Here is an 8,785-nt window from a genome sequence, read left to right as displayed (position 1 = left end):
AAGCCCCCTCCAACCTGGCCTTGAACCCCTCCAGGGATGGGGCAGCCACAGCTTCTCTGGGCAACCTGGGCCAGGCTCTCACCACCCTCAAGAGTGAAAAATTTCTTCTAATATCTCACCTAAATCTCCCCTTTTTCAATTAAAAACCTTTCCCCCTCATCCTTTGGCTCCCCTCCCTCATCAAGAGTCCCTCCCCATCTCTCCTGGAGCCCCTTGAGGGACTGGAAGGGGCTCCAAGGTCTCCCCGGAGCCTTCTCTTCTCCAGGCTGAACCCCCCCAACTCTCTCAGCCCCCCCTCCCAGCAGAGGGGCTCCAGCCCTCCCAGCATCTCCGGGGCCTCCTCTGGCCCCGCTCCAACAGCTCCATGTCCTTCTGCTGTTGGTGGCCCCAGAGCTGGAGGCAGCACTGGGGGGGGGTCTCCCCAGAGAGGAGCAGAGGGGCAGAATCCCCCCCATGGCCCTGCTGGCCACGGGGCTGGTGATGCAGCCCAGGATGAGGGGGGCTTTCTGGGCCACCAGCACACGTTGCCAGCTCATGTCCAATTTTCAATCCACCAACACCCCCAGATACTTCTCCACAGGGCTCTTCTCAATCATCTCTACTGATACTGGGGATTGGCCCAGGTGCAGGACCTTGCATTTGGCCTCGTTGAACTTCATGAGGTTCACATGTGCCCACTCCTCCAGCCCTTCCAGGTCTTTCTGGTTGGCATCCCATCCCTCTAGCAAATCACTCAGGTCATTGTCATCTGTGAACTTGCTGAGGGTGTGCTCAATCCCACTGTCTATGTCATTGATGAAGATATTAAACATTATTGGTCCCAGCATAGACCCTTGAGGGACACCACTCATGACTGGTTTCCACTTGGACATTGAGCCATTGACTATAAATCTTTGGTGGTGGCCAACCAGGACTGGTTTGTCCTCAGGAGGGTAATCCCAGCTGGTTGCACAGGTCCGTAAAGCCACGGTCCTGCTCACAGTGTCACTGCAATTAGGGATGAGGCTAACGAGGCGAGGGGAGCTGGGAGGGCTCCCACGCAGACCCCACACCCCAACTGCAGCCATCTATGGAAAAACACAGTCAAGCACCCATGAAACCTTTCAGAGCTAATTTTAATCATGAATAACTCTCCAGCCCGTTCGTACTCGCCCAAATCTTACCGTCACGGTGTGTTAGAAACCATTAAAAACCAGAAAATCAGGTATAAATACAAATAGCATCTTCTTGGCATGCTGTGCTATTTCCAAACAGAGGTCAACACTTTCTGAGCCCGGTGTCCTGGTGCCTACACCTGGAGAAACATCAGGGTATCACGGCTACAGGGCACCTACCAAAGCACAAGCTGCATCTACCCTGTTGGGTGAAAAAGTGAGTTGTTTGGGGGTTTTTTTTGCAGGACACATGAGGTTTTTGTCCCCTCATGGGCATGCAGGGAGGAGAACCTGGGGTTAACTAACAGCACAGGTTTTTTTTTTTGCAGGACACATGAGGTTTTTGTCCCCTCATGGGCAGGCAGGGAGGAGGGCCTGGTGCCACGTAGAAGTAGTCAAGGTTTCCAGAGGTCCTAAGAAACGAGTAGGGTGGGGTTTTCACGTAGAAGTAGTCAAGGTTTCCAGAGGTCCTAAGAAATGAGTAGGGTGGGGTTTTTTCCCCCCTTCCCTTCTTCTTTGCTACCTTGCTATGGATTTAGGTGCTGGCTTGAAAATAACAACCTTCGTCTTAAAAACACCAATTTCAGGACAACCAGTGCTCCAGCAGCCCGCAGGCCAGGGAGCAGGATGTTCACCAGCCTCCAAGCTGCCCAAGGCTGGACCTCAAGCAAGTCATCAAGTCCCATGGACTTATGCACCTTCATAAGGGTTTTTTCCCCTCCCTTCTGCTTCGCTACCTTGCTATGGATTTAGGTGCTGGCTTGAAAATAACAACCTTCGTCTTAAAAACACCAATTTCAGGACAACCAGTGCTCCAGCAGCCCGCAGGCCAGGGAGCAGGATGTTCACCAGCCTCCAAGCTGCCCAAGGCTGGACCTCAAGCAAGGGCAAGTCATAGAATCATAGAATCATAGAATTGCCCAGGCTGGAAGGGACCTCCAAAGGTCATCTAGTCCGACCTCCCCTCAGTCAGCAGGGACACCCCCAACTAGACCAGGTTGCCCAGGGCCTCGTCGAGCCTCTCCTTGAATATCTCCAGGGATGGGGCCTCAACCACCTCCCTGGGCAACCTGTTCCAGTGCTCCACCACCCTCACAGTGAAGAACCCTCTCCTAATCTCCAATCTAAATCTGTTCCCCTCCAGCTTGAAGCCATAAAGCCATAAAGTCAGCAGAGACAACCCCCCAACTCCATTTACATCCATCTGCTCCCATTCAAACACACGGGACAGGTCATCTTCTTCTTGCAAGTGCCTGCAAGATCAGACCTTCCCCTGAAGAAAGGAGGGAAGTGATGAACAGGGTGTGTGAAGTCTCAGGTAAATACTCAAGGTCCCCAGGGTTTGGAGGTGTTCTTTTTTTTCAAATCAAGAGGTAGAACAGACGCTTCGTGCTCACGCTTGCCCTAAACGTGATGCAACCAACTGCATTACTCATCTTGGGGTGCCACCTCCCAGAGGACACCGAGGTCTTTTGTTTGCTGCTGTTAAGGTTAGGGCAGCTCTTGGGGTTTGTTTTCTCGTTCAAAACCCCCACAAGATATTAAAAAATAATAATAATAATAAAAAACTATTACTGTTTGTGCTCAAAGTCTTCCTTTCTGTGCTGTTGCTTTACACCAAGACTCAGAAAAGGTGCAACCAAGGGCACAAATCCTTCCTTCATGGAAGGACAGGAAGGGTGGCTCCTCTCCACCTCATCCAGGGAAAGTAACGGCTGCTGGAGTTACAAGGAGTTAATTCTTCAGGGCCCCGAGGCTTTCTTCTGAGGCACTGGCTTGGGTCACACCTTGTTTTTTCTGGACAAACTTCACATAGTTGGAGAAAAGCTGCTACAATCAAGCTTCCCGCTTGCAAGCTTTTTAAGAAGCCTGGCCAGCAGCAACCGGGAGCACCCAGGAGCAAGGCTGACTGGCCAAAAGATGATTTTCATGGATTGTAGAATCATGGAATGGTTTGGGTTGGAAGGGACCTTAAAGATCATCAAGTCCCAACCCCCCTGCCCTGGGCAGGGACACCTCCCACCACACCAGGTTGCTCAAAGCCCCCTCCAACCTGGCCTTGAACCCCTCCAGGGATGGGGCAGCCACAGCTTCCCTGGCCAACCTGGGCCAGGCTCTCACCACCCTCACAGCAAACAAGTTCTTCCCCACATCTCATCTCCATCTCCCCTCTTTCAGGGTCAAACCATTAACCCTTGTCCTATGGCTCCCCTCCCTCATCCAGAGTCCCATCCCATCTCTCCTGGAGCCCCTTGAGGGACTGGAAGGGGCTCCAAGGTCTTCTCGGAGCCTTCTCTTCTCCAGGCTGAAACCCCCCAACTCTCTCAGCCTGTCCTCACAGCAGAGGGGCTCCAACTTTCTGATCATCCTCATGATCTCCTCTGCCTCCATTCCAAGAGGTCCATGTTCCTTCCTGTGCTGAGGATGAAAAAGCAAAGTCCTGTTCTCACCTGGGCTTCTCCAGAGCAGTGGGGTTATTCCAGAAAGCTTCCCAGGCTGTTGGACCCATAACAAAGCTGGTGGTTTGGGAAGGAGAAACCCACACGGGAGGGTTGGTGGCCCAAGATCTGGGTTTGCAGAGTGGGGAGCCCAGGAAGGGGATGGGTGAAAGCAGGACTGGCCCAGTGGGTTTGGGTTTGTTTGCGTTGGATTCATGCCCTGATCTGACATTGGGATTAGAGGGTGAAGGAAGTCAAATGATATGCCAGAACCTGACATAAAAATAAAGCAGAGGGTGTGACCCAAGCAGAGTCAGCCGAGGAGTTTCACTTAATAACACCCGTGATTCAGACAACCTCCTTCACTCCCAACGATCTCCAGAGTCTTTACAAACCCACGGGTCCTTCCACAGAATCACAAGGGGTTGGAAGGGACCTCTGGAGATCATCTAGTCCAACCCCCTCCCAGAGCAGGTCCACCCAGAGCAGGTCACACAGGAACGTGTCCAGGTGGATTTTGAATGTCACCAGAGAAGGAGAGTCCACCACCTCCGTGGGCAGCCTCTTCCACGTCTCTGCCACCCTCAAAGGAAAGAAGTTCCTCCTCATGTTTAGGTGGAACTTCTTATATTCCATGCCCTTCCAAACCCATGCCACTGAAACACCAAAGGCACCCAGTTCCTATAAAACAAGTGTGAAATGGGTGCTTGGGATCTCCAAGGTTTTTTTTCACCCATAACAGAGAAGTCAACCCTACGTGGCAAGAGGTTGCACCCAGGTGAGATGCATAAAACTTCCAGAAGGTCCTCTTGAGACCTTCTTTCTTAGACACGTAAGAAACAAACCACAACCAGTGCAAAAATAACTGGAGGAGGAATCTCATGGGGGCAACCACAACTGCCTTTCCCAACCCATACCTGCCACACAATGGTGCAATGGGAGGTGGGAATGGCTTCATGGGACACAGAAGAACACGTCCACGGCCTCTGGGATGTCTTGAGGGCCATCCTGAGTTGTCCACTTCTGTGGCTCACGTCGAGCAGGGCGGTGCAGTGCAATGAGTGCTGGGGGTGGCTCTCCAAAGACCTGCTATGGCCTCTTGTGTTAGCAAGTGGAGGTTCCTCAGCAATCCATGGGCCAGGAGAGACCATAACCCAAATTTAAACAGTGGTGTAGCCCCCTGCCACCCTGTTAGGGCAAGGTTATCTCCAAAGCTTCTCATTTTCATCTTAATTTGAGATGACTGCAGTAATTCCTAGCTCTCCAGACTACACCTGTGGCAAGGAGATGACGCCGCTACTCGTGCAGGAACTTCTAATTGCTGCAAAAAGTGCACTCTGAGACACTAAGGGAAGGCAAAACAACTCATCACTATAATTTGGCATCTACTTTGCCTTTACTCCAAACTGTAAAATGCAAAAGCTCAGAATCACAGAATGGTTAAAGTTGGAAGGGACCTTAAAGATCATCTCATTCCAACCCCCTGCCCTGGGCAGGGACACCTCCCACCAGACCAGGTTGCTCAAAGCCCCATCCAGCCTGGTCTTGAACGCTTCCAGGGATGGGGCATCCAGAAGATGCTTCACAACCAGCTGAGAAATCCCTGCTGGATTAAAGGAACAGAGGGCTAGATGGGTGGGGTAAAAGACTAAAAAGAACCTCAATCTCCATTTTCACATGCAGTTTGGAAGCCCAGAAACGCACCAAGTAAACACTCATTGGGCCATCAACAGCCATGGCATGATGTGTTCCACATCAGGGAACAACTCAGGTGGTGTTTTCCAGCTCAATGGCTCTCAGAGGACTTTCCTGGAAGACCTTTCCTTCCAGACATGGCTGTAACAAGTGGGACATCTTAAAAGAACTACTACTGAAGGAGTCTGGTTATCGCCACCAAGTAAGAGGGACTTCACTCTCTCGGTAAGTCCCTCCTGGATGATTGCATCCATCAGCAGGACCTCTTAGAAGAGATTAAAAAAAGAACCCACCAACCTTTAGGACCTAGCGGAGAGGTGACATAAAAGAGGGGAAAAAAAAAATAAAGATCACGTAAATAGGAACTTGTAATTTTATTCTTGGTTGTTTGAGGAGTCTTTTGTTTTCACGTTGGAAACCTGGACTTCACCATTTCATTATTTCACCAGCTGAGGCGATGTTAAAAAAGCAGCCTAATAAGCCTAATTTGAACCAAGAGGGAAGGTTTTCACCCCAAATTCCCAAAAGGTGCACTTTCCTAATATGTATTTTTATCCGTAATGACATGCAGGTTGGGCAGAGAAAGGTTCTCTTGAAAGATAAAATACAAAAACCTTTATCCTAGCAATCCCAGGGATGAATCCCACAATAAACATCTCCAGGGCTTCCCTGAGCTTCTTGGCAATTTTGTATTTTTCTTGATACTTTAAACACACTCAAAACCATCAGAATCATAAACGGACAAAGAGCAGGATCTCACATTTTTTTTTTCTGTCCTGTTTTATAGGAGCGAAAAAAAAAAAGCAACCAAACCAACAACAAAGGGAATGACGAGGGGTGGGGGAACAAACCTAAGGAAAAAGTAAAACAATAAAGTGATTTGCTGGTCACCATTAAAGTGCATTCAGTTCCACCTCAGCTCTTGAACCCTGTTTTTGGGCTATTTTTTCCCCCCTGGTTGGGGGGAACATGAGAACCTTGCAGGCAGCAGGCAAGCCACCAGTTTTGTTCACAGCTTGAAGGATGTTGAGAGCCCTGAGTCAGCTCAATGCCACGTTTGTCGGGTGGATTTTGGGGCACTTGAGGGAGGAAGTGGGATTTTGGGGCACTTCAGGGGAGGAATTTGCTCTAAGACTTCATCAACAGCCATGGCATGATGTGTTCCACATCAGGGAACAACTCAGGTGGTGTTTTCCAGCTCAATGGCTCTCAGAGGACTTTCCTGGAAGACCTTTCCTTCCAGACATGGCTGTAACAAGTGGGACATCTTAAAAGAACTACTACTGAAGGAGTCTGGTTATCGCCACCAAGTAAGAGGGACTTCACTCTCTCGGTAAGTCCCTCCTGGATGATTGCATCCATCAGCAGGACCTCTTAGAAGAGATTAAAAAAAGAACCCACCAACCTTTAGGACCTAGTGGAGAGGTGACATAAAAGAGGGGAAAAAAAAAATAAAGATCACGTAAATAGGAACTTGTAATTTTATTCTTGGTTGTTTGAGGAGTCTTTTGTTTTCACGTTGGAAACCTGGACTTCACCATTTCATTATTTCACCAGCTGAGGCGATGTTAAAAAAGCAGCCTAATAAGCCTAATTTGAACCAAGAGGGAAGGTTTTCACCCCAAATTCCCAAAAGGTGCACTTTCCTAATATGTATTTTTATCCGTAATGACATGCAGGTTGGGCAGAGAAAGGTTCTCTTGAAAGATAAAATACAAAAACCTTTATCCTAGCAATCCCAGGGATGAATCCCACAATAAACATCTCCAGGGCTTCCCTGAGCTTCTTGGCAATTTTGTATTTTTCTTGATACTTTAAACACACTCAAAACCATCAGAATCATAAACGGACAAAGAGCAGGATCTCACATTTTTTTTTTCTGTCCTGTTTTATAGGAGCGAAAAAAAAAAAGCAACCAAACCAACAACAAAGGGAATGACGAGGGGTGGGGGAACAAACCTAAGGAAAAAGTAAAACAATAAAGTGATTTGCTGGTCACCATTAAAGTGCATTCAGTTCCACCTCAGCTCTTGAACCCTGTTTTTGGGCTATTTTTTCCCCCCTGGTTGGGGGGAACATGAGAACCTTGCAGGCAGCAGGCAAGCCACCAGTTTTGTTCACAGCTTGAAGGATGTTGAGAGCCCTGAGTCAGCTCAATGCCACGTTTGTCGGGTGGATTTTGGGGCACTTGAGGGAGGAAGTGGGATTTTGGGGCACTTCAGGGGAGGAATTTGCTCTAAGACTTACCACGGGGGCACTGGGGAGCTCTTAGGACCACGCATCCTGTAGGTTACTGCCTTCAGACGAGACGTCATGTCTCATCTGGAAGGTAGATGACAATTTTGGCTCCGTTCATGCAAATGTCACCCCCCGAGGTTTAAACCACCCAAGGACAAAAGCTGCAGCAGCGCCCGATGAAGCTGAAGGATTTGAGGGCAACGTGGGGCTCGGGGCTGGCTCCAGCTGCCAAGCTCTGGAGAGGACCCAGCGTTGAGAGAGAGAGAAATTAAAAGGGGGAAAACTAAAAAAAAACTAAAATATCTCAAAACCCAAGGCATGAGATCAGCCTTTCACGTGCGGGTTACGCTCCACGGGGACCTGGGGCACCACGACACAAGGGAAATGCCCTCCTTGTACTTGAGGCACCACCGGGCAGCAGCTCTGCCACTTATTGCACAGAAAACCAAGAGAGTGGCCCCAGTGGCTCAGAAAGAAGTGGGAAAATATTCTTTGGGACCAGCCACCTGGAAGGAAGGAGCTTTGGGCAAGCGGAGAGACCTGCATCCTGCTTGGGCTTGAAAATTAGACGTGGTGATACCCTTAGAGGAACGCTCCAGGAGGAGCTGGCTCACCTTCAGCAAGGAAGGAGCACGGGCAAAGTCAACCCTGACCTGGCAGCGATTTGTCCTGGCTGCTGGTGTCCAGCCAAAGCCCGTTGATGTTCACAGAAAGTCAGTGAGAGGTTCCAGTGCCTCTAATTAGTCCCAAGCTCACTGGGGACTTAATTTGCCTCCAGCTTTGAGCGGGCAGGTCTCTCAAGCCTTGTCCCTTGGCATTAGGTAGTCGTCACTTGAGTTATTAACACAGAGCACTCTCACTGCAGGAGCACAGAGGTCCATATCCGTGGGTATCCCCTCTAAATCCCTTTGCAGCCAGCGGAGATAGATGCTCCTGATGGATGCTGCATCATCCCAGAGCGGGCATCTAAACCAGGACAGATGAATCACGCTCCAGAATTACCTATTTCTCTTCACCGGCTGCAAAGGGAGCCTGGATAGATCATAGGGAGATGCCTTTGGGCTGGAGACAGGTAAAATTAGGCAAGATGAACCCTGCTACAGCCTCAAACACAGTAACAGTCTAACGGATCACCCCAGGAGAGGTTACAGCTTCAAGCCAGTGCTACACGTTGCCTGACCCTGTCTTTGCCCGTGGAGAAGAAGAGGAAGTGTTGCCTCATAAATACTTATTTACACCGGTTTGCTTAAATTAAAATTA

This window comes from Calidris pugnax, unplaced genomic scaffold (assembly GCF_001431845.1).
Source record: "Calidris pugnax isolate Ruff unplaced genomic scaffold, ASM143184v1 scaffold289, whole genome shotgun sequence".
Classification (NCBI taxonomy): domain Eukaryota; kingdom Metazoa; phylum Chordata; class Aves; order Charadriiformes; family Scolopacidae; genus Calidris; species Calidris pugnax.
Note: the sequence above shows the minus strand (reverse complement) of the source record.